Here is an 18,729-nt window from a genome sequence, read left to right on the forward strand (position 1 = left end):
TATTAGAGAAAAAAAGAAAAATAGTTACTCATGCTCATAAATTAACGATAATTGCAGTTTGTGGTGCCACACAACGTAGCACTACACAAAACAGGCGCTAATAGCATAGGCACATAGGGAAATCTTTAAGTCCATGGTATTGGTGATAAGTTGAGAAAACCGTCCCGAAACATATGTGCTACAAAACGCCACTGTTTCCTGCGCGTGTATCCCGACATCAATATGGGATATAAACGCCATGCACACGTACACGGGCCGCACAATGGCTTGGCATACTCTGGATCGGGTGGTAGAGCAGCTGCTGGGGTATAGCCTCCCATTCTCGCACCAGTGCCTGTCGAAACTCCTGAAGTGTCCTAGGGGTTAGAAGACGTGCAGCGACACGTCGACAGAGAGCATCCCAGACGTGTTCGATGGGGTTTAGGTCTGGAGAACAGACAGGCCACTCCATTCGCCTGATATCTTCTGAAGGTACTCCTCCACGATGGCAGCTAGGTGGGGCAGTGCGTCATCACCCATCAGGAGGAAGGTGCGACCCAATGCACCCCTGAAAAGGCGGACATACTGGTGCAAAATTACGTTCCGATACACCTGACCTGTTATAGTTCCTCTGTCAAAGACATGCAGGGGTGTATGTGCACCAATCATAATCCCATGCCACACCATCAAACCACAACCTCCATATAGGTCCCTTTCAACGACATTAAGAGATTGGTATCTGGTTCCTGGTTCACGCCAGATGAAAACCCGGCGAGAATCACTGTTCAGACTATACCTGGACTTGTCCGTGAACATAACCTGGGACCACTGTTCCAATGACCATCTACTGTGTTCTTGAGACCAGGCTTTATGGTCTCTACTGTGACCAGGGGTCAGTGGAATGCACCTTGCAGGTCTCCGTGCGAATAAACCATGTCTGTTCAGTCGTCTGTAGACTGTGAGTCTGGAGACAACTGTTCCAGTGGCTGCTGTTAGGTCCCGAGCAAGGCTACCTGCAGTACTCCGTGGTCGTCTGTGGGCATTGATGGTGAGATTCGGTCTTCTTGTGGTGTTGTACACTGTGGACGTCCCGTACTGTAGCGCCTGGACCTGTTTCCTCTCTGCTGGAATCGTTACCATAATCATGAGATCTCACTTTATGGCACAAGGAGGGCCCGTGCTGCGACCTGCTGTATTTGACCAGCCTCCAGAAGCCCTAGTATTCCGCCCCTCATAACGTCATGTTTGAGCCATTTTCAACACACAGTCGCCATTAGCACGTCTGAAAACGTCTGCACACTTACTCGTTCCACCGTACTCTGACATGCACCAACACACCTCTGTGTATAGATGCACCAATACACCTCTGCGTATGTGTACTGCTGCCAGCGCCATCGTGCGACGACAGCAGGTCAAATGCACCGCATGGTCATACCCCGAGGTGATTTAAACCCGCAAACCGCCCACCAGAGCGTTGTTTCACCATGTGTCAGCATTATCTTTAATTTTTGAGCATGAGTGTAGTCCACTCGAACTTCGGAAACAGCGCAGTACGAGGCTCTCAAGGTTGGTAAATTGAAGGGCGGCTGTCGAAATCCACAAGGGCTGTTGTATACCGCCGGCGCCTGCTGGTCTCGGAAGTTTCAAGCAGACAACTGTCAGAGCGTAGGATTGCGAGATAGAACCATATTTTGCCTCGTCGGATGTAACATCAGAATTATAGTAATGACAGAATATCTGCTCTATGACCATGTCCATACTACATTGTAAGTAGCAGACTACCGTAAGGTGTGTGGCGGACCGTACTTGTGATACTTTTATCACTTCACCATTTCCTGTTCTGTTCGGGAATTGTGCAAGAGGAGAAAGTCTATCTGCAAGGCTCTGTGAGAACTTCTCTCTGATTTTCCCACCGTGGTCAAATCGCGAGATGTACGTGGGAGAAAGTAATACGTTGCCTCGCTCGTCTTGCTAGTTCACGACCTCGCAATGTTAACTGTGATCCTCTCACAGATGCTCAACGCCTCTCTTGTAACGTTTGCCTCTGCAGTTTGATGACCACTTCCGTGACCTCTCGCGATCATTGTACGAATCTGTGATGCAAAGTCCTGTTCTCTTTGGGATCTTGTCTGTCTCTCCTATTAAAACTGACAGATGTGCACGCTGAAAATGCGTCCTTCCAAATTTGTAAGCTACCTTTTTCTTGGGTGGATTACTATTACTTGAGATTTGTTTTAATGTAGCATGGTGATGGTATGACATGAATTCTATGTAGGCGCTGAATTTCGGTGCAGCAATGTTCGTTACGAAGTGCGTCTTGTTGCTTTTTCCGGCGGAATTACATTTCATATGCCACTTCTCGATGTAACCTTACGTTTTTTCTGCTATTACCATAGTTTCCGCGTGCTTTTTTGTTTGAGATGAGGCAATGGATCACTGTGATTTCTACGCACATTTTGTGTGTACTGTCGGAAGACGAGTCCAGTAATATCGTAGAGCGTATTACGAAAAGAATTCAGACTTACGTGATTTCCACATTCACGAAATCGATTGTAGACGGACGGAAATGAGAAGTGTTACCCTATGAGGTCCTTGACGAATGCTATCAGATTGGTACTACACTGCTTCCATGCCTATGCAATATCTGGATTATAATTTCATCCTTATGCGAGCTTAGTTTCAGTATATTCAATACAGAAAACAGCCATTCTTACAGACGACAAATGATGTGAATATGTTGTATATCTAACGTTACTGCGATTGCTCAGGTAGAAGTCACTACACAGCATGGCCAGAGCCTGTGCACGTGTACCTTATTGATGTCTTTCCGACTTTGAGAGGAAGACCTAATCATTGGCGTAAGCATGACACTGATTTGTCTCGCAGACAGTTGCGTCTAGTGCAGTGGTTGCAGAGCAAATGGAGACGGGATGGACTCAGAACGGGTCCTTCCAGAAGGAGTGTACAGCCAGAACGTTGCAGGATTGTTAGACTGGCTCTGGCGAACTCAGGAATGGCAACAGCTAAAATCTGCGCGCAGATCACAGGCAGAGTGACGTCACGAACTACCGGGAATATGTTACTGGGATCTGGATTGAGGTGTAGACTTGTTATGCATCGCTTATGGCTGAAACCATACTACAGACAACAGAGACTTGATTGGTCTAGTGCCAAACTCGGAGATGGAGTCGTATTTTGTGGTGTTCAGCAACGAGTCTCAGATCTGTTTATAGCTGTGAAATCGACTCCAATGTATCGATATACGACCAGCTGAAAGGACGCAGGAAGCAGCGAATCTCGAGACGCATACCGGTCTAACTCCTCGGGCTAAAAAATTGGGGAGCTATTGATTGTCACGACTGGATTGATTTGGTAAATGTGGAAGGGAGTCGCTCGACACTAAGTGGGATGTCGTACCCTCCATGGTAATTTCCAAGAATGATTGCCTATCGAAGTTGCGGGGTCCAAACGGCACATATCGAACATGCGATTGTAAATCTATCATGCGACTCTCGTCGCGGGCGTTATGAGTATGTTTACGGTGGTCACTACAGCAACGACAAAAGAAGAGCATTAAAAAAATACTTGTAGTTACGAAGGGGACGACTTACCTTACTCGTCGTCGGTGATGTCGTCATGTGGAAGTCCACGTGATGTGTACGCTACAGGGACAATACCCTTTTTGCCATAGCCTGGGTAAACTCACGCAAGAATATCGGCAGTGTCACATGCGTTAACTTTTCCCTGGAAACGCAAGTTGTGGAAATAGAGGTACTGAAACAAGGACAGTTCGTCTCTTTGTCCTGGACGCCCTTCTCTTTTAATGGGAGACCTCACAGGTTTCCATAACCGCTCGATGTTCTGCGTGTGCACACTGGGGTCATCCCAAGACACGAAAACTACAGAGGGGTTGACGAACTCGTGGTCGAATCTTTCAGCTGTCAGAGTCTTGTAGGACTGAAATCCATTTGTAATTACTTTATTATCAGGCAGTATGAAGTGCTTTATCAGACCCACTGAAATGGCCTTGTCGCGGGACAATACTCTCACAACGAAGCGCTTCCGGGACTCTCATTCTGTTCCACCGAATACACAAATGTAATCAATTTCACTCTTTGAAGGTCGTCCTCTCTGGTTCTTCCTTCTAGCTATATGAGATTCGCCCACTTCCACAACTTTACTCGCTCCACCAATTGGTACACTGTCGTTTCTCAGTACCACACCACAGACTTCTCTGCAAAACCCGAAATAGTCACGCACGGTATTAGCAGATAACTCAGTTTCCGATGTTGTTGCTTGCAACAGCAAGGTAGAAAACTTACGCTTGTCTGGGTGGATAATTTGGAAGAGTCTAACCACGTATTCTTCCTGAAACTCGTTCGTTTTCCGCACTTTCCTCAATGAAATTGAAATGGTATTTCACCATCGAAACTCCTCTTACGAAGTTTTACACACTTCGCACCACCATAATCCATACAGTCCCTCCTTTTGTCGTCCGGTAGTACTCCATATTTGCGAGAAAAAGTCAAACAATTTTCCACCCTGGATAAGCACGGAATTAGATTTTTTCTTGTGAGAGAATCCGCAGAAGAAACGTCGGGAACACCAGACATCACACTCACTATCGACAGAAATCGTCTGGGTTTCCCGAGCGCGGAGGAATGTAATTTAGAGCAACTAAAGGAACGACGGAAGACAGATAAAAATGACGATCACAAATAATTGATCATAATGCCCGCCACGAGACTCGCATGATCGATTTACAGTCGCACATCCGATATGTGTCGTTTGCACCCCGCGACTTCGATAGGCAATCATTCTTGTAAATTACCCCCTTCATAATAAGGGTTACCATATGGCACATTACAGCAGCGTAATACGAGGCTGCATACTTCACTACACAGCGCAAATGCCTTCAAGAATGTACGGATCCATAACAGTCTTCCCCCGTCTTCTGATTTTCCTTTCAACTTTCCAACCGTAGAGCATTGTGTGTGTGTGTGTGTGTGTGTGTGTGTGTGTGTGTGTGTGTGTGTTTGGTGCATGTAATGCGATGGGAATAGGTATACTTTCACACAAGCCTGAACAGTATGGCTATCGAGAAGAGAGAGCGTGGGCTGTTAGTGAAACAATTTTGTGGGAAGTGCAGCAATTATAACGCTGCACTGAAAGAGTGTGAGGAGAGGCCGGATGTCATTAAATGGTTTCAAGAAGATGATAATGAAATTCGAAAAGAGCGGTGAGCTTGGTGTGGCAACTGGAAGAGGAAAGCGTTCTATCCAGGTGGAAGTTATTGACGAGAATACTGTCGCTGTAACTGATCATGCAACACTGCCACAGGTAGTGGTGGCGCTCGTGGATTGTCATGGTCAACAGTGCTGTAAGTTTTGCATTCTATTTTACATTAGTACTCGTACGAGATCCAGACGGTGCAGCAACGGGAACCTCATGATCTTAGCAACGTTCTGAATTGGCTCTTCAGCTTTGGTATTGCCAAGTACCGACGTTCGTGAAATATGCTGGCCATTATTCTGTGGAGTGTGAGGCACATTTTACACTACAGAGTGCAGTGAATACACAAAACTGCCGAATTTGGCATACTGCTGAGCCGCGTGTTTTACACGAAGGGCCACTGCACTCATCGTATCTGACTATGATGTGGATTTATTCTCTGTCCGTTCTTCTTTGAAGAGAATACACTCAGGGGACTGTCAGATGTACCGTGATGTGTGCACGTTATCGAGACCTCCTTTTACTGCATGTGATTCCGGCTTTAGCAGAGCGCATCTGTGTGAAACCAATTGTTTTCATGCAAATGGGGCAACACGCCATGTCGCTCGCCCAGTGAAAGATTTGCTTAAAGCAACTCTGCACGAACGTGTTGTCTCCAGAGATTTTTCAAGTGTATGGACTGCAAGATCAGTTGATCTGAATCCATGTGACATTTGGCTCTGCGGATATCTAAAAGAACGCGTTAACCAGGGACACGTTAGGTCTCGACCTACAGAAACTAGACTGCAGTTCAACTAGAACTGCTGCGCGTAACTGTTGATCACGTCGTTTTACGGAAGCTGCATTTCGTTGGTGTCTTCGGTGCTCATACTGAACAAATTGTGCAAGCGGTGGTTAATAATGAAATAAATATTATGCCTGTCTCACTTGTTTCACCTTTTCTGACCACGCTTCATTGCTAATCCACTACATATGCAATCATTTCTATACGTCTTTCTTGCATTCACAGCGCCAGATTTGGACCTGGTGGCCAAACTTTTTTTCCGTCGTAAATGGATATTGCCATGCGATAATTACAGCTCACACCGCACGTCACCGTATAAGGAGATCCAATTTAATTATAACCAACCGGTATAGGGGTGCACTCTTGTCCGTGGGGGTCACACATCACACTAATCTACATCTCCATCTACATCCATACTCCGCAAGCCACCTGACGGTGTGTGGCGGAGGGTACCTTGATTACCTCTATCGGTTCTCCCTTCTATTCCAGTCTCGTATTGTACGTGGAAAGAAGGATTGTCGGTATGCTTCTGTGTGGGCTCTGATTTTATCCTCATGGTCTCTTCGCGAGATATACGTAGGAGGGAGCAATATACTGCTTGACTCCTCGGTGAAGGTATGTTCTCGGAACTTCAACAAAAGCCCGTACCGAGCTACTGAGCGTCTCTCCTGCAGAGTCTTCCACTGGAGTTTATCTATCATCTCCGTAACGCTTTCGCGATTACTAAACGATCCTGAAACGAAGCGCGCTGCTTTCCGTTGGATCTTCTCTGTCTCTTGTATCAACCCTATCTGGTACGGATCCCACACTGCTGAGCAGTATTCAAGCAGTGGGCGAACAAGCGTACTGTAACCTACTTCCTTTGTATTCGGATTGCATTTCCTTAGGATTCTTCCAATGAATCTGTCTGGCATCTGCTTTACCGACGATCAACTTTATATGATCATTCCATTTTAAATCACTCCTAATGCCTACTCCCAGATAATTTACGGAATTAACTGCTTCCAGTTGCTGACCTGCTATTTTGTAAATAAATGATAAGGGATCTATCTTTCTATGTATTCGCAGCACATTACACTTGTCTACATTGAGATTCAATCACCATTCCCTGCACCATGCGTCAATTCACTGCAGATCCTCCTGCATTTCAGTACAATTTTCCATTTTTACAACCTCTCGATACACCACAGCATCATCTGTAAAAAGCCTCAGTGAACTTCCGATGTCATCCACAAGGTCATTTATGTATATTGTGAATAGCAAATGTTAAAGATAAACGTCAACCCTTGTTGTATGGTGAACATCTCCACAAATTTTGATAAATATTGGACTGGCGCTGCATGGTGTATCACTTTCCATTTCCGTAAGTGTATTTTGAGGGTACAAATTGTCACAACGCTGCTTAGGTTGCCTCAAAAGTATCATAACGGACTCGCGAGTATTTACTTCCTTCACCCCCGTCCGTGACCCCTCTCCCTGCCCCGCTGGTGATTGACGTGTGACTGAAAACTCGGTGCGCTGTGCGGGCAGAATTTTTTTCCCCTCCGCGGCCGCCGGCTGCCGGCTGCATTCCACCTGTTGCAGGGCTGCCCCGTTGCACGGCCGGAATGCTCCCGCGATGGCCAGCGGGCTCTGGCGCAGCCGCTCGTCTTTTGTTTCTTCTTTTCTCTCGGCTGACAGCTCCCCGCAGTGACAAGACGTCGCGGCGCAGGCATCGCGTTTCGCGCAACCTGATTCTGCCAACCCTCCCTTCCCCCGCTCCATGTATTTCGCAACGTGCCAGCGAACATTGTCCAGGTGGAACCATCTCTTAAAATATGCATTTCCTTCTCGTAATAGCAGCCTTAGGTCCACAGCTGTTTCTCATTTGTATACTCGTAAATAACTTTTCATGTAATACACATCTAGCGGAATTACTGATTATTGCGTGAGGCACAGCTATTACAGTCAACAGACATATAACGATAGGTAAAACAGCAAATAATTACTTAAAGTAGAGTGGTTTTCTGCACGTCATACACCCTTCATAGTGACAAAAACTGTTGTGTCTTCAATTCTGCGCACCGATATATCCAGGTGTCGTAAATCTAACGCATAGGCAGGAATTAATTAGTAAGACAGAACCTTAAGAATTATGTTTGTCGATTTTAATGAGAATTTAAAAAAAATTAAATGTGTGTGAAATCTTATGGGGCTTAACTGCTAAGGTCATCAGTCCCTAGGCTTACACACTACTTAACCTAAATTATCCCAAGGACAAACACACACACCCATGCCCGAGGGAGGACTCGAACTTCCGCCGGGACCAGCCGCACAGTCCATGACTGCAGCGCCCTGGACCGCTCGGCTAATACCGTGCGGCGAGAATTTAAAGTGTAAAAACATTTAGAGCTTCGTAAACAATTAAAATGAACGGTTGTTGCGCTACATATCGCGGCAAGTCATGAGAAACAAAACACCAAGTTAAGCCTTTTCTGTTTTCATTGAATAATATTATAGGAAATAAAATTCAGAATACAACAAAGCAGAAAACGATTAGAGATTTTTTTTTTATATAAAAACATCTGTAACAATAGAAAGAAAAGAGTGGGTAGGCCGATGGATGAATCTGTTCTATGCTGTGGATCAGAACTATGGATTTTAAATGCTGAATTGAAAAGAATAATAACAGCTGTGGAAACGCAATATTTACGAAGGAGTGCCAGAATATCAAGACTCGAAAAGAAAATTAATGATGAAGTGAGAGCGCGAATGAAGGTAGAGGAAACACTAATAGAATGAAACAAAATCTCTAAACTGATATGGACATTTGTTGAGAATGCCATATCTTCGATGACTAAAGAAAATTTTTTAATGGAAACCACCTGGCAGACGTAAACGAGGGAGACCACAGCGTTCTTGGAATGACCACATCAGCGGAATAATTGAGCATCCCGGGACACGCAAGAGGGAGAGACAGAATAGAGACGCTTGGCAGAAGATAACAGGAATACAACAAAATGTTGCTATTAATTGATCTCTGTATTAATTAGTCCTGTAATAATAATAATAATAATAATAATGAAATTATATTCTGCATATAATTTTACACGAACGGGTATGTGGTGTTAATCCATTATCCTCTCTTATATAAAAACTGCTGTTACGTGTTTTTAGAACAGCATCATAGTGCATGTATTCTCACGTAAATGTTGGTGCACGCAATCAACCAGAGTTCAGAAGTAGCAATGACGACCATTAATCAATACTGGAAGAAAACTTGATCTTTTTTACGCTTTATTGAAAATAACTCAGAAAACAGTGGTTAATGCTGCTGCCAAAATCTAGTGATACAAAGTGACTAACAGATAGCGAAGTTCAATTACGAAATAATTTTGTTTAGAAACTTGTTGGGTATTTAATTCAAAATTCTTGTACTCCTACTTTGATTACCGAACTAAATATTCATTTCCTATATGTAAACTCATCTCCAAAAGGCCGTAATGCAATCATATTTGAATACAAATTGAATTAAGACCTTTAAATCCACTCGTTCCGTGTTATTACGATATATTGTAACTGACACACGCGCCATGTGACTGACTATCTAACAAACTCGTCACACGTCATGATCATCGAGTCAAACTCTTAACGAATTTGTAGCAAGACAAGATGATAGTGATGTATAGTTTCCAAAGAACGATTAAGAAAAAAATTGATAATTCGAATAGTTACGCCTCGAATGTAACAAAAGTGTAGCAAACATGTCACTGTGTAAGTAATAAATAGTCACATACAATGAATTTACATTCCAAGTTAAAACTCATCTGAAATGAATGAAATTGATATACCTGGTGATGAGGCGGAAGTTGTGTCCACGCGAAAAATTATTTCTCTGGGACGTTATACAACATGTAAACTGAAGTTTGATTTTGGTAGTAATAATGATTAGGACTTCCATACGACGCAATAACCATTCGTATTGCTAAGCTGCTGATAGCGCGGCAATACTTTTCGAAAGGTGGGCTGTCGAAAGCGATGGGGCATTCTGAGTAGGTTCCATTTTGAAGACTGACGTGGCTGCCATTGGGTTAGAATTTATTCAGTCGCGAGGCGAATCAGGAGATACTAGTTCATTAGTATTTGGAGAAGATTCTTAAATCAGTTATCCTAGAGACCGATTCAGTCGCAGTTGCAGTTAGAATCTACGCCACCCCGTCCATATACATTGCCTCATCCGAAGGTATCCCGGGCAGACCTGTTTGGTGGGAGAAAACCGGTTGTGACTCCTCGGCAAATCAAAACACGTCTGCTGTCACTTAGCAGACTACACCGGCGCTATTCCGCGAAGAGTGTGCTTTTCCATTGATCGCCAGCCGTGTGTTGCTGGTGGATCCGCTGCTGTACACAGGTGGTTGGTTGCCGCGCGTACACAGGATGAATAACCTAAAACTTACTGCGCAAATAATGCGGAAATGGGAAGTTCTGTGCGATTTCACAGATTGGACTGATAGTCAGTGGCTCGTATTGTTAGCCAATCAATAGATTATAATAATGCAAAGGACTTGGAAGAGCAGTTGAATGGAATGGACAGTGTCTTGAAAGGAGGATATAAGATGAACATCAACAAAAGCAAAACAAGGATAATGGAATGTAGTCTAATTAAGTCGGGTGATGCTGAGGGAATTAGATTAGGAAATGAGGCACTTAAAGTAGTAAAGGAGTTTTGCTATTTGGGGAGCAAAATAACTGATGATGGTCGAAGTAGAGAGGATATAAAATGTAGGCTGGCAATGGCAAGGAAAGCGTTTCTGAAGAAGAGAAATTTGTTAACATCCAGTATTGATTTAAGTGTCAGGAAGTCATTTCTGAAAGTATTCGTATGGAGTGTAGCCATGTATGGAAGTGAAACATGGACGATAAATAGTTTGGACAAGAAGAGAATAGAAGCTTTCGAAATGTGGTGCTACAGAAGAATGCTGAAGATTAGATGGGTAGATCACATAACTAATGAGGAGGTATTGAATAGGATTGGGGAGGAGAGAAGTTTGTGGCACAACTTGACCAGAAGAAGGGATCGGTTGGTAGGACATGTTCTGAGGCATCAAGGGATCACCAATTTAGTATTGGAGGGCAGCGTCGAGGGTAAAAATCGTAGAGGGAGACCAAGAGATGAATACACTAAGCAGATTCAGAAGGATGTAGGTTGCAGTAGGTACTGGGAGATGAAAAAGCTTGCACAGGATAGAGTAGCATGGAGAGCTGCATCAAACCAGTCCCAGGACTGAAGACCACAACAACAACAACAATGCTTAGAAAGTGTATTTTTTGTGCAGACATACACTTTTTTAAATGGAACAATCCCTATTGACATTAACAAACTAAAGATGGGGTAAATTAGAATGTCAGTGGCGTTTGCTGCAGGACTATAGTACGAGACGAGGTGTTCTGCAAAGCTTCCACACCTACATGTGTTTGTGCCATTCGACCTTCGTAGTTGCTAGGTACGATGTTGTTATGCTTGCTTACAGTGTGCTTGTGTATTTCTTGAGTGCAATGCGACTTGTTAGTCAGTGTGTGACAAACCGAGCAGTACGTCGTGAGTGGACGATGGGATTTACCAGTTCAGAAAAAGCCGACACGTTCATGGTGTGTAGGAAGAATGCAGTTGCTTCTTGTACCGTCTGTGCGACAAGATATCCCACGTCAACAACCTGGACAGTTATTTATCAATCTCTACAACCAGTTACCTGAAAGTGGTAGTGTAATACCTGGAGAACGTAACAGAAAGAAACGAAGACAGAAGAGGGGGAAATTAATATTATTGCTGCTGTTGCGGTTGATTCGCATGTTAGTTGCCACACAATTGGACGAGGAAGCGGCATGAGGCAGCCAAGTGCCCTACACATTCTCTATCGATATAGGTTCCATCCTTAACTCATCTCTCTCCATCAAGAGTTGCGTGGAAATGATTATGAGAAGCCAGTTAATTTCTGTACACGTGCATTAAGACAGATATAAGGGTGGTCCATTGATTGTGATCGGGCCAAATACCTCGCGAAATAAGTATCAAACGAAAAAACTACAAAGGACGAAACTCATCTGACTTGAAGGGGGAAACCAGATGGCGCTATGGTTGGCCCGCTAGATGGCGCTGCCATAGGTCAAACGGGTATCAACTGCGTTTTTTTTTAAATAGCAACCCACAATTTTATTACATATTCGTGTAGTAAGTAAAGAAATATGAATGTTTTAGTTGGACCACTTTTTTCGCTTTGTGATGAATGGCGCTGTAATATTCACAAACGTATAAGTACGTGGTATCACGTAACATTCCGCCAGTGCGGACGCTATTTGCTGGACGACTTCATCCAAGTGTCCGGACCGTTCGCCGGATAGTTACGTTATTTAAGGAAGCAGGAAGAGTTCAGTCACATGTGAAACATTAACCACGACCTGCAATGAATGATGATGCCAAAGTAGGTGTTTTAGCTGCTGTCGCGGCTAATCCGCACATCAGTAGTAGACAAATTACACGAGAATCGAAATGTCAAAAACGTCGGTGTTGAGAGTGCTACATCAACATCGATTGCACCCGTACCATATTTCTATGCACCAGGAATTGCATGGCGACGACTTTGAACGTCGTGTACAGTTCTGTCACTGGGCACAAGAGAAATTACGGGACGATGACAGAATTTTTGCACGCGTTCTATTTAGCGACGAAGCGTCATTCACCAACAGCCGTAACGTAAACCTGCATAATATGCACTGTTGGGAAACGGAAAATCCACGATGGCTGCGACAAGTGGAACATCAGTGAACTTGGCGGGTTAATGTATGGTGCGGCATTATGGGAGGAAGGATAATTGGCCCCCATTTTGTCGATGACAATCTAAATGGTGCAGTGTATGCTGATTTCCTACGTAATGTTCTGCCGATGTTAGTACAAGATGTTTCACTGCATGACAGAATGGCGATGTACTTCCAACATGATGGATGTCCGGCACATAGTTCGCGTACGGTTGAAGCGGTATTGAATAGCATATTTCATGACAGGTGGATTGGTCGTCTTAGCACAATACCATGGCTCGCGCGTTTACCGGATCTGACGTCCCCGGATTTCTTTCTGTGGGGAAAGTTGAAGGATATTTGGTATCGTGATCCACCGACAACGCCTGACAACATGAGTCAGCGCCTTGTCAATGCATGTACGAACATTACGGAAGGCGGACTACTCGCTGTTGAGAGGAATGTCGTTACACGTATTGCCAAATGCATTGATGTTGACGGCCATAATTTTGATCATTTATTGCATTAATGTGGTATTTACAGGTAGTCACGCTGTAACAGCATGCGTTCTCAGAAGTGATAAGTTCACAAAGGTACATGTATCACATTGGAACAACCGAAATAAAATGTTCAAACGTACCTACGTTCTGCATTTTAAATTAAAAAACCTACCTGTTACCAACTGTTCGTCTACATTTGTAAACCATACGTTTGTGACTATTACAGCGACATCCATCACAAAGCGATAAAAGTTGTGCAACTAAAACATTCATATTTCTTTACGTACTACACGAATATGTAATAAAAAATGGGGGTTCCTATTTAAAAAAAAAGACATAGCTGACATCCGTTTGACCTATGGCAGCTCCATCTAGCGGGCCAACCGTAGCGCCACCTGGTTTCTCCCTTTAAGCCAGACGAGTTTCGTTCTTTGTAGTTTATTCGTTTGACGCTTATTTCGGTCACGATCAATGGACCACCCTGTATGTTGTCTTGTTTAGTGATGAAGCCACGATTATCAATCACGGCCAGTTAAAGCGCTTGTTCTGTTGACATTCCCTGTTGGTTTCGTCAGGTGGAACGACAGTGTCCATGCAGTGTAAACGTGTGGTGAGGAATTGTGAACCACCAGCTCGTCGATCAATTTTTTATGGACGGAACACTGAACGCATTCAAATATGGCAGCCTCCTAAGAGACAATCTTCCACGGACGCTAGAAGGTACCTCTGGTACCACCGTGAGCGCTGTCCAGTCCATAGTGCACCAAGTACTGCAGCATATCTTCAAGAATTCTTTCCAAATTGTTGGATTCGACGCAGAGGACCTGTAGATTGGCCACGGATATGACACCTGTAGCCTTTTTTGTGTTTGGAAAGCTGAAAGACATTGTCTAGAAGAACTCACCAACTACACTCGATGATACGCAACGACGAATTAGCGTAGCCAGCTCGGACATCTCCGCTCAAATGCTAGGACGTGTTGCGGCGGGACGGGGTTGGTGCGCTGCGTTGTGATACGCCCACCTACCTCAGTATAGCGTGTATTCACCACCCGTTGCTCTGTATTCGTAGGTACTATGCAGACGTTGAGAAAAGCGGCATTGAAGAAAACCACAGTCCATACTTACAATTACAAAGTCCGCGTAACTCAAGTAATAAGATAAACCTGTAAATCTCTATTAATAACGGAAAAGTGGGTGCTTCCTCCCTTCATTGAAAATGTTTGTTTGTAGATACTAATGTTTTATCACGGCCCTTTTCATGTATGATGTCACCAAGCCCACATTTACGTTGATCGTACATCTACTACCAGTGCGTGCAGCTTATATCACATTAAGACGGCCAGAAATATGCTATGTCCAACCCGAAATATTACGAGATTCACACAGACAATACACTGTTACAAAACGAGTCCACATTCGGTCCTTTTCAGTGGATTCTTCGAAAGAAGAATGTTCGGTACATGCATACGGAACAGGCCACTCAGAATATTCACAAAGGCCCATAGTTTCACACACGGTTTATTTTGCAACCAACATGCCAAAACCTCTCAAAACTTCACCGAAATGTCCGTAATTGCATCTGCTAGCTCGGCGATATAAACCGAGCGCGATTTAACCGTCATTTCTTCATTTTACAGATAATTTTTTCGGACACATTTAACATGACTTTCTCGTCCGACAGCGACTCCACGACTGCCCGAATGCCGTCGGTCACAGGGCATGTAACTCATTCAATTAGACGGGAAAGACTTTTCTCTCATTGGTTGATCAAAACGATCATCCAGTCCGATTAACCTTTCATGATCAATTTCGCGCGCAAACCGATTTACTCGAATCAGCATTCACAGATGCATCTACGTCATTTCATATTGCAAAATTTCACAAAATGTTCCACAAAACCAAACCAAACGAAAATTAAAAGAAAACTATGTTTGAAATATGCTTTAGGGCTAAGTATCCTCTTACTATCTTTCTGGCTGCCTAATTACAAAAGCAAACGCTCCTAGACATACGTCATCCGCCACATTCACTGTTTTCAGGATATCCTGGGTACATAACACTTGCTAGTCACGGATGGTGTAATACATTATAAATTGAACTTTGACGTACGTCCCCACGTACATACATTCACTCTCATCTATTCCCACCCTAACACAAAATATAAATATCAACTTTTAAACTATTATTTCCATAACGAAAGCAAAATTATTAAAAGTTTAGTATCAAAATTCCTTAAAAATAACTTGTGCTCACTGAGAGTGCTGTTATTGTTTTCAAATAACGAAGAAAGTTAAACTGTCATGATTCCTCTCTGAATTTACGAAGTGTCGGTTAAGTACTTTTTAATAGGTTTTTATATTTCCAAAACTATTAAAGTTATCCGCATGAAAATTTTACACACTGTTCCTCTAAATTATAAAAGTTCCTGTACCAAATCAGAAAGCAAACAGATCATATTTATTACAGATATTTAGTTTCTTAGGTGAGATGAATAAGTGATGTTAGTACGCTCCACACAGCGCAATTCTCACGGTCCGCACACCGCGACAGACGGCACTATGACGCCAGAAGCTGACTACACAAAGGCCGGGGCTGGAGGCTTCATTACCAGCCTCCAATACAGCTTGACCTAACAGAATAAAACACTGCAAAACCCTGCAGCCGTGCAAATAGTTGCGACGTTACAGTGTGCTGCAGTCGGTCCACGCAAGACGGGAAGCGTGTATTGCCGCTGCCGGTGATCATTTCGAACACATCCTGTGACGGTCAGCTATCTCGTTACTGGCCAGAATTCACGTAACTAGTATATGTTGTTCTTTAGTGGGTACTACCAGAGGTATTGTACAAGTGTCGGTGTGGGAACGTTTCAAAATACGATATTTCGTAAATGAGTCGCACTGTAATCCTGCAACAAACACCACTGATATTCTAATTTACATTACTTGTATCCAGAATGAGATTTTCACTCTGCAGCGGAGTGTGCGCTGATATGAAACTTCCTGGCAGATTAAAACTGTGTGCCCGACCGAGACTCGAACTCGGGACCTTTGCCTTTCGCGGGCAAGTGCTCTACCATCTGAGGTACCGAAGCACGACTCACGCCCGGTACTCACAGCTTTACTTCTGCCAGTTCCTCGTCTCCTACCTTCCAAACTTTACAGAAGCTCTCCTGCGACCTTGCAGAACTAGCACTCCTGAAAAAAAGGATACTGCGGAGACATGGCTTAGCCACAGCCTGGGGGATGTTTCCAGAATGAGATTTTCACTCTGCAGCGGAGTGTGTGCTGATATGAAACTTCCTGGCAGATTAAAACTGTGTGCCCGACCGAGACTCGAACTCGGGACCTTTGCCTTTCGCGGGCAAGTGCTCTACCATCTGAGGTACCGAAGCACGACTCACGCCCGGTACTCACAGCTTTACTTCTGCCAGTACCTCGTCTCCTACCTTCCAAACTTTACAGAAGCTCTCCTGCGAACCTTGCAGATCTAGCACTCCTGAAAGAAAGGATACTGCGGAGACATGGCTTAGCCACAGTCTGGGGGATGTTTCGAGAATGAGATTTTCACTCTGCAGCGGAGTGTGTGCTGATATGAAACTTCCTGGCAGATTAAAACTGTGTGCCCGACCGAGACTCGAACTCGGGACCTTTGCCTTTCGCGGGCAAGTGCTCTACCATCTGAGGTACCGAAGCACGACTCACGCCCGGTACTCACAGCTTTACATTACTTGTAGTTTGACAATGCCAATAGGCATTATTCGATTTGGAGGAGTGTATATATGCACAAAAAATACACGTTCTAAGTGTTGTTACAATCTGGTTATTGGCTAACAATGAGTGCCGCAGACTACCAATGCATTCTGTGAAACTGCACATCAATAGCACTTCCCGTTTCCCGAATATTTGCAGTTCAAGTTTTAGGTGGTTCACCCTATGTCGCTCCTCTGTGAAGCCATCTGTCTACAGCTTACTGTGATACCACAGTAAATTTCATAGTACGCGTAACAAGAAAGAGCGTTCTGTGATGCGCAACGTAGTTCGTGGCCGTTTTTGCGTGAATTGTGCGGTTATCGAACTCGTTGTTCCACAGTCATCGAATGTCTTAAAAATTTTTTACTCATGTCCCATTACCCTGTCCCATCACCCTCTCCCTTCTTCTAGTCAATGTTTTCCACGTATTCCTTTTGACGCCGATTCTGCGAAGAGCCTACGCATCCCTTGTCAATCGGCCGGCCGGCACATGGGAGATGGGTGAGGATGCGATTATGACAGGCCCCTCGGCCAACGACTCACCAGGTTTTTTTCACTGCTAGATCTCCGTAAGACATTCTTCAAAAGCCTGTGAATACCTGCCATGCTCTGGTTTTGGGCCAAACCAAGCTCAGTGAGAGCTCTCTGCTTGGAACGTACCACCGTTACAGACGCCATTTTGAAGGCTACATTTAGCTCCGCCGTTTATCGAAACTTCATAAAACTATAGGGTCTGGAGCAGGAATGTTGCACGATTTCCCACAGCAAATTCCACATTTATTCTATCGAAATTGTCTGAAAAAGATGTGTTGCTTTACTTACTTAACGCCCGTCGTACATTGATTACCTTTCTTGCCCTGTAGCTCAAGCCTATTTTTTTGAGTACTTTCTTTTACGTTGAGAAATTCTGTGAAAGTATCTTGATTTATCTAAAGTCTCGCTTCCATTATCGCCGGCCGGGGTGGCCGAGCGGTTCTAGGCGCTACAGTCTGGAGCCGCGTTCGAATCGTGCCTCGGGCATGGATGTGTGTGACGTCCTTAAATTGGTTAGGTTTAAGTAGTTCTAAGTTCTAGGGGACTGATGACCTCAGAAGTTAAGTCCCATAGTGCTCAGAGCCATTTGAACCATTTGCTTCCATTATCAAAAGCAACGTCAGAATGCCTGTCTGATGCGTTTACCTCTTCGAAGACAAATTGATAGTTACACTACTGGCCATTAAAATTGCTACACCACGAAGATGACGTGCTACAGAAGCGAAATTTAAACGACAGGAACCTGATGTTGTGAAATGCAAATGATTAGCTTTTCAGAGCATTCACACAAGGTTGGCGCCGCTGGCGACACCTACAACGTGCTGACATGAGGAAAGTTTCCAGCCGATTTCTCATACACAAACAGCAGTTGACCGGCTTTGCCTGGTGAAACGTTGTTGTGATGCCTCGTGTAAGGAGGAGTAATGCGTACCATCACGTTTACGACTTGGTCGAGATCCAATGTCTGTTAGCAGAATATGGAATCGGTGGGTTCTGGAGGGTAATACGGAACGTCATCCTGGATGCTAACTGCCTCGTATCACTCACAGTCGAGATGACAGGCATCTTATCTGCATGGCTGTAACGGATCGTGCAGCTACGTCTCGATCCCTGAGTCAACAGATGGGGACGTATGCAAGACAACAACCAACTGCACGAGCAGTTCGACGACGTTTGCA

The 18,729-nt window shown here is 44.2% G+C and overlaps 1 protein-coding gene across 4 annotated transcripts in view; it reads left to right on the forward strand.

Moving 5' to 3' along the window:
- The window catches only part of LOC124782465 (protein-tyrosine sulfotransferase-like), an 878,071-nt gene that overhangs the window by 855,723 nt on the left and 3,619 nt on the right, over positions 1-18,729 (forward strand). The window lies entirely within an intron of this gene.

Source organism: Schistocerca piceifrons, chromosome 1 (genome assembly GCF_021461385.2).
Source record: "Schistocerca piceifrons isolate TAMUIC-IGC-003096 chromosome 1, iqSchPice1.1, whole genome shotgun sequence".
In the NCBI taxonomy this organism is placed as follows: domain Eukaryota; kingdom Metazoa; phylum Arthropoda; class Insecta; order Orthoptera; family Acrididae; genus Schistocerca; species Schistocerca piceifrons.